The 14,190-nt window shown below is 59.4% G+C and overlaps 1 protein-coding gene across 3 annotated transcripts in view; it reads right to left on the bottom strand.

Annotated features, from left to right (window-relative positions):
* Positions 1 to 14,190, bottom strand: part of Eefsec (eukaryotic elongation factor, selenocysteine-tRNA specific) — a 161,067-nt gene that overhangs the window by 59,445 nt on the left and 87,432 nt on the right. The window lies entirely within an intron of this gene.

Here is a 14,190-nt window from a genome sequence, read left to right as displayed (position 1 = left end):
CAGAGCCATGTGAGCACGTGCTAGATTTACACAAGTAGATCACAATTTATAAAATAGCTCCCGTAACATCAGCTACTATTTTTTTTTTTAACGCAACTATCCATCAACAGAGCTAGAGAAATGCTGGTTAAAAACAGCATGGTTATATAACACAGCACGGTGCAATGTTAAAAAGACAGGCATGAATACAAACACCTTCAAGTGCTTAGACTAAATACACATGCTATGTACATGCACGGTAGTGTGTGCACTTGGTTCTGGAAAAGCGTGTAACCTCGGCAATGGCTAGAAGAGATGGGTCTGGGAATGGAAGATGCTTTCTTAACCTTCATTTTGTCATTTTTGTGCTTTGTTTTCTAGACGTGAGATAGTTACCGCAACGTTTATCTGAGAAATGCAATGCCGGATCGTTTTTCCTTTCCTGTGTAACAAAACGCAACCCATGTTCTGAAGGTGAGGTCTGGTTACCAGCCAGGCACGTTGTTTTTCAGACTTGGTTCTGAAAGTGAGGCTCGCAGTCCGAGCGCCACATCCACCCAGGCGTTCACCCCGGCAAGGGCCCCGGCCCGGCCCCACCCTCCGCGGCTCCACCCAGGCGTTCACCCCGGCAAGGGCCCCGGCCCGGCCCCACCCTCCGCGGCTCCACCCAGGCGTTCACCCCGGCAAGGGCCCCGGCCCGGCCCCACCCTCCGCGGCTCCTCCGTGAAAATGGCTGCCGTTTTGTTCTGCTTTGAGGCCAGGCACGTGCGGAGCGTCAAGTGCACAGTAGCATCTTAGGGATCGTACACCTGAACATGAGAACGGCACCTCTGGCCGGGAAGGAGGCCGGGCCCTCCACGCTGTGGTCACCGTGCCACCGCCCCTCTGCCTTTGGGCCGGGCGGTACCTCCGTGCCAAGAAACTGAGCATTATAACCAATCCATTCGGAAATGGGAGAACATGATTTAATTTTGACAAGTAAATGAGCTTTGACAAATGACTGAACCAACACTAACCAACTTGGCCTGATTAAAAATCGGGCCGTTTTCTACCTCCACGAGGAAACACATCCTCATTCAATCACGCAAGTGGGCAGCCGCCCAGCGCTGGGGGCCACGCAGGCTGCTCTGCAGCGGCCTCCCCGGGGACCGGGCACCCTTCCTGCCCGGGGGCCTTCTGCTCGCTCCGTCCTCACCCAGTGACTCCAAAGCACTGAGCGTCCACAGCGCCCCCCCCCCCCCCCCGCACTGAGCCCCCTCCCCCCAGCCCCTGCCACGCCTCTCTGTTCCCACTGAGAAGGGAAGACGGGTGGAGCTACCTAGGGACGGAAAGCACGAGGCTGGGGCAGAATTCAGAGTCTAAAAAGTGAGCTCCTCAGGCCAGGAGGCCAACACCCCCTCCTCACCTCCCCAGGACCAGCCAAGCCGGGCTTCCCGCGACTGGCAACTGAAAAGACCACTCTGCCACCGGGCCCTGACGCCGCACGCCGCACACCACACACCGCACAGCACACAGCGCACACCGCACACCACACTGCACACCGCCGCACACCACACACCGCACACTGCACACCGCACACCGCACACCACAGGGCTGCACTGGCCACCACAGGGCTGCAGCTGGCCCTGGCCGTGGCTCTGCCACCATGCACTGCAGGGCTGCAGCTGGCCCAGGTTCTTCCACTGCTCAGGAGATGCTCATGCCTCGGGTGCCTCAGGCTCCGAGGGAGCAGATGCGTACCACGCCCTGAACTGGCTCACCTGAGAAGCTGCTTATACACAGGTTCAGGGGACCAGGGCCCCAGAACGGAGGGCAGAGGCCTCCCAGCACATCCCCCACCATCCTGACAAGTCTTCAGGTCCCTGCTTCTTCAGCTCAGCCAAGTCCCCCTGAAAGCACAGCCCCTAGCCTGGGGCCCAGATACATCACGTGCACGAGCCACGGCCTCAGAGGCCACCTCAGTGGCTGTCACAGTGGTATTTCAGTGGCTGTCTCGGTGGCATCCACAGTGGTATCTCAGTGGCTATCACAGTGGTCACCTCAGTGGTTATCTCAGTGGTCATCTCAGTGGCTGTCATGGTGGCATCTCTGCGGCCTTCCCAGTGATTGTCCCAGTGGCTTTCTCAGGGCCCATCTCCGTGCCGTCCCAGGGGCTGTCATGGTGGCATCTCCGTGGCCGTCCCAGTGTCCATCTCAGTGGCCACAGTTCTTGGTCTAACTACAATCAACCATTCTAAACGCCACTGCTTTTAATCCAATCTGGAAGTGTGAAAAGCACAGCTTCAGAGAGCTAGCTTTATTTCTTCAATCTATTTCTGTGGTGTTGGGAACCGAGCCCAGGGCTCTGCTCATGCAAGGCAAAGTGCTCTGCCACGGAGCTAAGCCCCCACTCCAGAAGTGACTAACTTGAAAAACATGAATCGCTATTTCCACTTATTAACAATGTATATGTTGCTAGGTGCCGGTGGCTCACGCCAGTAATCCTAGTTACTCAAGAGGTTGAGATCTAAGTATCATGGTTCAAAGCCAGCCTGGACAGGAAAGTCCTTGAGATTCTTATCTCCAATTAACCAGCAAAAAAAGCTGGAAGTGGAGATGTAGCTCAAGTGGCATAGCACTAGCCTTGAGCAAAAGAGCTCAAGGACAGTGCCTAGGACCCGAGAGCAAGCCCCAGGCGCGCGCGCACGCACACACACACACACACACACACACACACAGCGTTATGCTTACCGCCGAGGGAGGGAGCCAGACTCACCAGAGCCCAAGGCGCCAGGGAGTTTGAAAAGGCGCTGTGGAGCCCCGGAAGGGGCGGGAGGGCCTCACAAAGCAGATGGCGCCCTTCCTGAGCACCACAGTCTGAGCTCCTTCACGCCCCGCCCCGCCCACACAGGAAGGCATGCGAGCCAGCAGCAGGTGGGACAGTGTCCTCCAGCGTGACCGTGAGGCTGGCCTGAGGCGCCACCGACGGGCGCGGCTCCCTGAGGCGGGCCGGCTCCCACGGCGCACGCAGGCCATCCACCGCCCGTCCCTGCTGGCCCACCAGCTGGCGGGGCCTGGCCAGGGAACACAGGACTCGGACAGGAGACAGGCGCGGAGCCACGCGACTTCTCCCCCGCGCCGGTGCTCGTCCACCTTCCCACCCAAGCCCAGCTCCCAGGAAGGCCCCCTCCAGAGTAAAACGACCAGGGATGGCTCCAGTGGGAGGGCCACGTCATGCAGTTTGGAATTGTTTATTTTGTAAACAAACCACTGGGAATAAATTATACTGAACTTTTAATAAGATGCACATCATATTAGCTCTCTATTTTTTGCCAAGAAAAAAAAAAGGTAGGGGAAGTAGAGAGAAAATGCCTTGAAGTGAAGATCACAAAGGGTTTCCTGTTATGAGATACGGGTGCATTTCCTTGACCAAAACCAGACTGATCAAAATACCAAATCAAAAATTACGAAAACTACAAACAGGTGACGCACTTGAACTGGCTTCCTTCTCTGCGCAGACCCGGCAGCAGCCAGGGGCTGCCCGGCTCCTGCGGCTCCCCGAAGGCGGGAGAGGCCGCGGCCGAGGCGGGGCAGGGAGCGTGGCGCGGCGGGGCCCCGGCTGCGGCCTCCTGCATCTGCCCCTTCGGCTCCTCGGCGTCTGGACGCGACACCCTGGGCTGGACAGTCACAGGGACAGCAGCGACCCACTTCACTAAGTGGAAACAACCTAAGCTGGAGGTATGTGCTTCTGTGTTTGTTCCTGTTTTGTAACCATCGGAGGTCGAGACAGAAAGGCCAAGCATCTGGGCGCGGTGGCCTTTGCCGCCCGTTCCTCCGAGGCTCTCCCGCGGGCTGCCCCTGGTGGCGGCGTGCCCTTCCTTCACCTTCTCCCGCTGCGCGCGCAGGGCTTGGAAGAGGGCGAGGGCCTCTCCTCTCAGAGCTCTCCACATACCCACGCAGCCAGCCCGCCCCACCCGCCCTCCGGTGGCACAGCCGGTGTCTGACCGGGCGAGGCCACTGCCCCTCGGTGAGGGGACGCACGCGCGGCAGGAGGCTTACTTTTCACTTTCCGAGGGCCCCCAGTTAGCCTCTGCTGAATGTGCCGCGGTGACTGGGCCGAATGCACCGGCGTTCCCTTCCCAGAACACACGCTGAGGAGGAGGGCGGCTTCTCGCCTGCCTGCGGAGCGTGGCTGTCGGGCTCTCCTGCGGTCCTGCGGTGGGGGGAAGGCCCGCCCGGCCTGAGGTGCCGCCGGAAGCCCCGCTGCCGAGGGGCACCGGCCCGGGCAGCCCCGGACCCCCGGCCCAGCTGCGTGCACCGGCCACGAGCCCCGGCTCTGGGCAGGCCGTTTCCCCCCGGCTCCCGGGGCCCAGGGCAGGAGCGGGCAGCGCACCGTGGCCACACAGGTGTCTTTGGGGTCCAGACACACATGGGAGGAACAGCTCGTGTGGCGTTCCCGACCCTGAGCGCGGCAGCTGCGGGAAGCCCCTCTGTCTACACCCGCACACAGCCCAGAACCGACGCTCAGAAAGGCGAAGTCACACCAGAAAGCGGCCGAGGAGACCCTCGAAGGCGGCCCTGCAGGGAAGCAGCCCTGGGTGGCCTGGAACCAGACATGCCCCGCCCGGCCTCCCCCAAGGTCGACAGGTCAGCCCACACCCAGAGACCCAGGATGAGCCTCACGCAGCGCCAACAAGAAAGGGGTGCTCTCGGACCACAGTGGAGGAAAAGTAAACCCCACCAACAGAAAATGAACCCGGAGAACCCTCGCACATTTACAAACCAACGTTTTCATAAATAACGGACAAGTCAAAGGAACAGTTGTAATAAAAATTTTTAAATAGATTTCATCCAGTGATTAAAGTGAGAACACTTCAATAGAATAAAGCTATGGCAGTGCTTATAGAAACATCTCTAATTCTAAGTGAGTGCATTAGGAAGTAAGGGGAGCTGGTAATTAATGATCTAGAGAGCAGCTGAGGCCTGGTGCCAACAGCTCACAACGGCAGCCCAGCTGCTCAGGTGGCTGAGGCCTACATACATAACCCCAGTGTGAAGCCTGGGCAGAAAGATCGGCAGGACACATCTCCAACCAACGTGACAGAGCACCAGTTGTGAGCAAGAAGTAGACAAGCAAGCATGCTGGGTGCTGGTGGCCCCCACTTGTAATCCCAGCTACTCAGGAGGCTGAGATCTGAGGGCAGTGGTTCGAAGCCAGCCCAGGCAGAAAAGTCCCTGTGAAACTCTTATCTCCAGCTAATCACTCAAAAACCAGAAGTAGCACTGTGGCCCCAAGTGGCAGAGGGCTAGCCTTGAGCAAAAGAGCTCAGAAACAGTGCACCAACCCTGAGTTCAAAGTCCACAACTGACAGCAAGAAATAAAAGAGGAGGAGGAGGAAGAGGAGGAGGAGGAAGAGGAGGAGGAGGAGGAGAAGGAGGGAAGAAAAAAAAGATACTGATAAGCAAGAGCATGGGATCCTGAACTCAAGGCCAGTACCAGTGTGCACGCAGCATACACACACTCAGACACACACCTAAATATACCCAAAGAGAGCAGAAAAAAAAACAGTAGAGGAAAAATCAATGCAAAAGAAGAACTTGAGCAAGAGGAAGAACTGACAAAGCCAAAAGTTGCTTATTTGGAAAAATTAAGAAAGTCAACCAACTTCATTGATCAAGAAAGCAGCCAGGGGGCTGGGGATATGGCCTAGTGGTAGAGTGCTCGTCTCCTATACACGAAGCCCTGGGTTCGATTCCTCAGCACCACATAGATAGAAAAAGCCGGAAGTGGTGCTGTGACTCAAGAGGTTGAGTGCTAGCCTTGAGCAAAAAGAATCCAGGGACAGTGCTCAGGCCCTAAGTCCAAGGCCCAGGACTGGCAACAAAAACAAAACAAATAAACAAAATCAAGAAAGCAGCCGGGCATGGTGCTGCCCTCCTGTAATCCCAACTGCGGATGAGTAATAGGTAGGGGTGCTGTGGTATAAAGTGTGGTGCCAGGCAAAACCACAATACTGTATCTGGTACAGGCAGTTATGCTGAGAATCCTAGCTACTTGGGAGGCTGAACAAAGGAGGACTGCAGGTGGAGGGCAGACTGGGCAGAAAAGCTCACAACAGACAGCCCCCTCAACCCCTAACTAGGCACAATGCTTGTCATCCTACCCTCACGGGAGGCTCAGGTCAGGAGGATCCAAGTTCCAGGTCAGCCCTGGGCAGGAAGGTCCTGCAACGCTCTGGGTCAATGGAGGAAGCCCAGTGTGCTGGAGTGATGCCAGCCATGACAGGAATCCCCTAATAGGTGAGTCACGGTGTGCGCCTGCACAAGAAGTAAGACCCCGCCTCAAAACCTGCAACACAGACGGGTGCCAGTGGCTCCCATCTGCCTGTCGTCCTAGCTGCTCCGGAGGCTGAGATCTGAGGACTGCCGTTTGAAACTTGGGTAAGAAAACCCATGAAACTCTTTAAATCCAATTAGCTACCAAAAAGTTGAAATAAAAGCTATAGTTCAAGTGGTAGAGCTCTGGCCTTGAGCAAAAAAGTCCAGGGACAATGCACAGCCCCGAGTTCAAGACCATGACTAAAACCAAAAAGAGACAGAAAACTGCCAATGCAGAAAGGGGCTGGTACACAGTGGACAGGTATGGAGACTGAGTTCAAGCTCCAGCACCAGCCCCTTCAGGGGAAAAATAAACAAAAATAACCACAAGAAATAGAACACAGCAACACAGATTCTAAAACACAAATGGATAAAAACAGGATATTGCGTGATTAATTTTATGCCAGTAACTATACCAAATGGGCTTTCATACAAAAGAAGCAACAAGACGAACACAAGAAGAAATAAAATACTAGACAACTATGTATACAGATGACCTGTAAAAACTAGAAAACTAGGCATAAACTTACATGATTCTACCTCTTAATACTGATGTGTGAATTTCACTCTGGGTTCTAGAAGAGCAAGCACAGGTGCATACCCATTATGATATGTGATCAAACATGCTTTTCTATACATAAGCATTTGAAATGCCTTTAGTAATAAAATACTGAGAAGTTCAATAAATATTTAAAATTAAAATCATTACTACATTAATTAGTCCTACATTAATGGAAAGATATACCATGTTCATAGACTGCACTCAATATTGGTGTCAACTGCCCCAAAGTGTTTTACAGATGGTACTCAATGCAATTAAAATCCCAAACCACTTTTCTAAAAAAAGAGATTAAGTTGATTATTAAGAAACTTATTTGAAATTAGGTTGAAGAAACAATACATGTTTGAAATGAACAAAGCTGAAAGAGACATACTATCTCATTTTAAAACTTAGACTAATGCTACACTAGTTAAGATAGCAACAGATTAGAACAGAAGCACACAGATAGATAACTGATAGAACAGTCCAGAAACAGAACCACAAATATTCAGTCATTTGACTTTTTTTTTTTTTTACAAAAATGCCAAAGCAATTCAATGGAGAAAGAAAATTCTTTTCAATAAGCTGAAACAATTACACAAACATATGAGAAAACCCTTTAATCCTTTCTTCATGCCATACAAAAATTAATTGAGAATAGCAAACAGTCTAAACATAAAAGCTAATGCCATAAACTTGCAGAAGAAAACGCAGGAGGCTGCTCCCAGCCCTGTAGTAGACAAAGACAGAGATTTCTTAGAGAACACAAAAAGCACAAGCCATTGTAAGAAAAAAAAAAAGATAAATGAAGTTTGTCAAAATTAAAAGCCTTAAAAAAAAGAGAAGAAAATGAAAGGCAAGTTGTATATTGGGAATAATAATCTCAATAAATATTTTGCAACAAAAACTTGTGCCCCAAATATCTAAGAACTCCTTCAAATCACTAAGACAAAACAACATGATGTAAAAATATGCAAGAGCCCAGCCACCATTTCACAAAAGAACACCATCGACAGCTGACGGTACATCAAAAGCTTCCCGGAGGGAAGGCCTGGGGAGGGAAGGCCTGGGGACCGGCAGACGCGGGGTGTGCGTGTGTGCACGCAGGATCCCAGCCCCCGCCCGTGGTCTGAGCCTGGCTTGAAGGAGGCGGGAGCCCCACCCCTCTCCCGTCCCCCAGGAACGCCCGCCCTACACAGACCAGAAGTCGTAGGGGAGGGGGTCCCGGGCAGAGGTGGGTGCAGGGGAGGGGGGAGGGGGTCCCGGGGCAGAGGTGTGTGCATGGGGGAGGGGGTCCCGGGGCAGAGGTGTGTGCAGGGGGGAGGGGGTCCCGGGGCAGAGGTGTGTGCAGGGGAGGGGGGAGGGGGTCCCGGGCAGAGGTGGGTGCAGGGGAGGGGGGAGGGGGTCCCGGGGCAGAGGTGTGTGCAGGGGAGGGGGGAGGGGGTCCCAGGGCAGAGGTGCGTGCGGGGGAGGGGGGAGGGGGTCCCGGGGCAGAGGTGTGTGCAGGAGGGAGGGAGTCCCGGGGCAGAGGTGCGTGCGGGGGAGGGGGTCCCGGGGCAGAGGTGCGTGCGGGGGAGGGGGTCCCGGGGCAGAGGTGCGTGCAGGTGGGAGGGGGGAGAGGGTCCCGGGGCAGAGGTGTGTGCAGGGGGGAGGGGGTCCCGCGGCAGAGGTACGTGCAGGTGGGAGGGGGGAGAGGGTCCCGGGGCAGAGGTGTGTGCAGGGGGGAGGGGGTCCCGCGGCAGAGGTACGTGCAGGTGGGAGGGGGGAGAGGGTCCCGGGGCAGAGGTGTGTGCAGGGGAGGGGGGGTCCTGCGGCAGAGGTACGTGCAGGTGGGAGGGGGGAGAGGGTCCCGGGGCAGAGGTGTGTGCAGGGGAGGGGGGGTCCCGCGGCAGAGGTACGTGCAGGTGGGAGGGGGTCCCGGGGCAGAGGTGAGTGCGGGGGAGGGGGGAGGGGGTCCTGGGGCAGAGGTGTGTGCATGGGGGAGGGGGTCCCGGGGCAGAGGTGTGTGCAGGGGGGAGGGGGTCCCGCGGCAGAGGTACGTGCAGGTGGGAGGGGGGAGAGGGTCCCGGGGCAGAGGTGTGTGCAGGGGGGAGGGGGTCCCGGGGCAGAGGTGTGTGCAGGGGAGGGGGGGGTCCCGGGGCAGAGGTGAGTGCGGGGGAGGGGGGGGTCCCGGGGCAGAGGTGTGTGCAGGGGGGAGGGGGGGGGTCCCGGGGCAGAGGTGTGTGCAGGGGGGAGGGGGTCCCGGGGCAGAGGTGTGTGCAGGGGAGGGGGGGGTCCCGGGGCAGAGGTGTGTGCAGGGGAGGGGGGGGGTCCCGGGGCAGAGGTGTGTGCAGGGGGGAGGGGGTCCCGGGGCAGAGGTGTGTGCAGGGGAGGGGGGGGTCCCGGGGCAGAGGTGTGTGCAGGGGAGGGGGGGGTCCCGCGGCAGAGGTGCGTGCGGGGGGAGGGGGAGGGGGTCCACCCTGCAGCCAGCACTTGAAAAGAGAACCAAAGCAAACCTGCCCCCTCCTCCAGGATTCCTTCCCAGACAGTTTATATTGGTGTATAAAATACTGTGTACGTGATATCACCACAGACACACAGCGAACACGGTCCTGCTTCCTAGAGAGAAATCAGAAGTGGCGGCGGGACAGAAAACACACTTTATAACTGTAATCTTGGTGGTAGTTTCTTGCCATGAGAATGTGTCACCTACTGTTCTTAAAAATCTTAAAAACCAGGAGCAGTGGCATAGCTCGGAGGTAGGGCAGGGCCCTGGGCTGAACCCCCACACTGCCACCAGGAGGAAGGGAGGTTCGGGGCCACGCAGCTGCCATGGCGGAAGGGGACGGGCGGGCTTGGCTCAGCTGCTCGGGCCTTTCCTCCCCCCTGCTGCCGGCCTGCGAGGCCCCGGGGGGTGGGGGCAGGGGAGGGGAGGGGGCTGTGGGTGGGGCGAGCTCCCCCCTCTAAGGCAGCAGTGGGGACAGAGGGTGACTCCTCCTCCTCCTCCTCCTCCCTGAGCACCCGTGCGGCCCCCAGGAGGCCGGGGTTCACACCCGCGTGCAGGCGCCGGTCCCCATTTCCACAGCAGAGCAGCTCCCGGTTCCTTCTCCCCAAGGTCGATCTGCACAACGCGCAATGGCCGGCCCTCCCGGAACAGGGGTGGGAAACGGCCCCCTGCGCCCGCAGTGGGGGCGAGTGCGCGCACGGACATGGGGGTGTGTGCGGGCACCGGGACACGGGCGCGGCGAGGCGCGGCGAGGGGCAGGCACCGGGACACGGGCGCGGCGAGGTGTGGGCACCGGGACACGGGCGCGGCGAGGGGCGGGCACCGGGACACGGGCGCGGCGAGGGGCGGGCACCGGGACACGGGCGCGGCGAGGGGCGGTGAGGCGTGGGCACCGGGACACGGGCGCGGGGAGGGGCGGGCACCGGGACACGGGCGCGGCGAGGGGCGGTGAGGCGTGGGCACCGGGACACGGGCGCGGGGAGGGGCGGGCACCGGGACACGGGCGCGGCGAGGGGCGGGCACCGGGACACGGGCGCGGCGAGGGGCGGTGAGGCGTGGGCACTGGGACACGGGCGCGGGGAGGGGCGGGCACCGGGACACGGGCGTGGCGAGGGGCGGTGAGGCGTGGGCACGGGACACGGGCGAGGCGAGGCGCGGGCACCGGGACACGGGCGCGGCGAGGCGCGGGCACTGGGACACGGGCGCGGCACTCGGGAGGCGGCAGCGACGGCAGCAGGAAGGTCAGAGGTGACCCGTGCAGCTGGGAGGTGGCAGGGAGGACGCCCCTGCAGCTCTCACAGCAGACAGGCGTGCTCAGTCACGCTCCCCACCCTGGGCTCTCCAAGGACCCAGAGCAATGGTGCCCTCGCATGACGGCCATGGCCAAGACCTTCCTGTGAACGTTCTCCCACGGAAGAAACCTTGGAGAAACGCCGATGCTACGGCTGGAGCAAGGAGAAGACAGGACGCCTGAGGGCCAGGAGGCACGGAAGACCCAGCGGCCGTGCCGTGTGGCCCCGGAGCCAGCTGGGAGCGCACGGGGGCCGAGGGTGGCGCCATTTGTGTAGCAAAGGAAGGCGGTACTGGGTTACAAGCCACAGCGCACAGACGCGCTCACGGCACACACCGACCCGTGGACGTGCCTCGGCTAATGCGTGGCGGAAAGGAAGAACGCCAGACGATCTCTGCAGATTCTCTTCTTTCACTGGAGGAAAGCTCCACTCCTCACCCAGAGCAGCTCTGCCGCGGAGGGACGGGCCGCTGCCGCACGGAGGAGCCCAGGGAGCGCCGGCGAGAAAGGACAGAACCCCCGTCACTGAAGAGCGCGGCGCGCGACCCAGCAGTGAGCACGCACGAGCTACGCCTGCACCCCCGCTGCGTGCCCGCCCACCGGAACGGGGTAGGATGTGCGGAGCACGCCACAACGTACGAACAGCCTTAAAATACCAAACAGCGACGCGTACATGTATGACTACAAACGTACGTACAAGTATTTACCCAGGAACGCGGGCAACCTCGAGAGTTTGCAGCTCTCATGAGCTCTTGGTGAAGTTAGAATTTCCAAAGCCTGAGGACAGGACGGCTCTTCCCGGGACAGAGGCGGGAGCCGCGCGCCGGGCCTGCAGGCACACGGGAGCTGCCCCGGGGCCGGGCAGGAGCAGACGGAGGGCCGTGGGCAAGGGGAGCGGAGCAGGGGGCCACGCAGCGTGCGAGGCGGGGAAGGAGAGAGCAAGGCCAAATGCAGTTGATCTTGCCGGGCAGGAGGGGGTGGCGGGGGGCCGGTACCGCACCCTGGCTCTCCTCTCCCTTCACGGGCTCTGCCAGCCCCTCTCCTCCGAGCCACCCTGCCTGCACAGCGCCCACACCCGTCAGCCGGGCTTTTCCTCTCGTGACTGACACGCCCTCCGGGGCATCCTGGCTCTGGATGCCCCCCGCCGCGCCCCCACCCCCACCCCCCGCCCCCCGCCGTGCTCCACACGCCAAGGTCCCGGGCCCACACCCATCCTCCTCACCACAGCCGGAACCTCGGGCCATTAGCCACCGCCCCGTTCCTCCTCCTCCCGCCTCCACCTGACGCGGGGGGCGACGGCCGCCCGGGTCTCTCTCCACGCCCTGCCTGCTCCTGCTTCCCCCAGCCTCCGCTCTGCCCAGGTCCACCTGACCCCACGGCCGCCTGCCTCTGAGCCCGCAGGGCGCCCTTCCTGGGCCGACCCTGCCCCACTGCCTCCTGCGGTGCTGGCACCGGGCCGGGCTCTGGCAGCCCTTCCCCCCAGGCGGCCCCGGAGATTTCCAGGGCCAGTAGGCACGGAGCCCCTGCGGAGGGCAAACCATGCGTTTCCCTATCTCCAATGCCAAGTCCGGCTGGCTCCCAACACAAGGCGAGCTCCACGCAGCATCCTTGAGCCTGTGGCCTGTGGAAACAGGGGTGCCAACGCAGGTTGTTTGTTTGTTCTTTTTTGCCAGTCCTGGGCCTTGGACTCAGGGCCTGAGCACCGTCCCTGGCTTCTTTTTGCTCAAGGCTAGCACTCTGCCACCTGAGCCACAGCGCCCCTTCTGGCGTTTTCTATATATGTGGTGCTGGGGAATCAAACCCGGGGCTTCAGGTATACGAGGTGAGCACTCTACCACTAGGCCACATTCCCAGCCGTGCCAACGCAGTTTGAAGACCCGCAAACTGAGAGAAAACATGCCGTCAGTTCTTTGATTACACGACCTGCTTACAGGGGTGCACATCAGGCACCCAGCGCACTGCTGCACACCCTCTGAGGGGGGTGTGCACGCCGTGTGCACGCCTGGGAGCATCTGATTGTTCTAAGGGTCAATGAAGCACACGCCAGCTGACTTAACCATCTGACACAGAGCTCCCCTTCCAAGGAGACCAGAGCTGACCGGTGCCCTCGCCTCCCGGCTGGACTGGCCAGGAGAGGAGGGGACGAGCCCTGACGGCCTTGCCTCTCTGCGCCCCAGATGCCACGAGGAGCCACCAGGCAAGGGGACCAGGATGAGCTCACGCCAACGAGAGCTCCTCCGAGCAGGCTCTGCACCAGCAGGGCCCAGTGGACAGAAGCTTCCCCAGAAGATCCCATTGTGGGTCTTCAGACAGAAGGCAACTCGACTGTGCCCCCACATGGCCACTCAGAAAGGCTGGCCACAAGGAGCCCCAGATTCCATTCCCTTGCCCTCAGCTGCCTTCTGCCAGCCCGGCCCTCGGGCAGGCCCAGGACACGGGGACACAGCCCTGGAGGAGGGAGCCCAGGCCCAGGGCAGCAACGCCGGCCGGTCCCCCAAGTCCCATCAAGCTCGCCGGGAACCACAGGGGTTCTCGGCACTGACCAGTGCCCTCACACTGCTGCCGATACCAGAAGGGAGAAGTAAGCCCGGCGGAAGAAGAGCCTTCCGAGAGCCCATTCGCAGCCTCGCACCCGGCTCAGCTCTCCCACACTTGTGTGCGTGTGTGTGCGTGCTCTGGCGAGCAGCTCCAGTGCGTGTCAGCATGTGGGTCTGCTTTCAATTGCACTGGAACAATTCTACCTGATAAACAAAAACAGATCCAAAATAACCTTTGGCAAGCAGCATATTTTTAAAAGAAAGAGAAGGTCCGAATGAACTGGCAGGAGTAATGCTTAAGCAAACAAACTTGGTCAAGCCAAACATCCAGGGTGCACATCAAAAGCCCCTCAGAGGGCTCCCCAGGACCCTGCCGGCAGGGGGGGGGGCGGTGCTGGGGGGCTCCTGGCCACGGCTTCCCGCCACTGGTCGCTGGCATTTCCAGGTCATAGGGTCAGACCAGGAGCCAGCAACCTGCCCACGCGAGCCAGGTCGGAGAGCTGCCTCTGGCCCGGACCCTGCCAAGCAGGTGACAGGAAGGGCCTTGGAAGAACCCGCGTTCCCAAGGCATCTCCCAACAGAAATCCACTCAGGACTCAGGGCCCAAACAGAACGGAGCGTGCAACTGCTTGTTCCAAATCTTACTTCCACTGCTATGCACAAGAGCTCACCAGCTTCTGGCCTCCCTGAGCTAAAAACGGCAGAGGACTAGAGGACAAGTGGCTAGCTCCAGGCCCTGTAACCAGCAAGAAGCACCAAGCCCTAGTAGGCCCCGCAAGACAGGGATGGCAGCCTCCAACCTCGGTGCTACACTGGGCACAGGGATGGCTGCCTCTGAACCACAGTGCTACACTGGGGTCACAGGGATGGCTGCCTCTGAACCACAGTGCTACACTGGGGTCACAGGGATGGCTGCCTCCAACCTCAGTGCTATACTGGGCACAGGAATGGCTGCCTCCAACCTCAGTGCTATACTGGGGTCACAGGGATGGCTGCCTCC

The sequence above is a fragment of the Perognathus longimembris genome, chromosome 10 (genome assembly GCF_023159225.1).
Source record: "Perognathus longimembris pacificus isolate PPM17 chromosome 10, ASM2315922v1, whole genome shotgun sequence".
NCBI classification, from domain to species: domain Eukaryota; kingdom Metazoa; phylum Chordata; class Mammalia; order Rodentia; family Heteromyidae; genus Perognathus; species Perognathus longimembris.
This window is presented reverse-complemented; position numbering and strand designations above follow the sequence as displayed.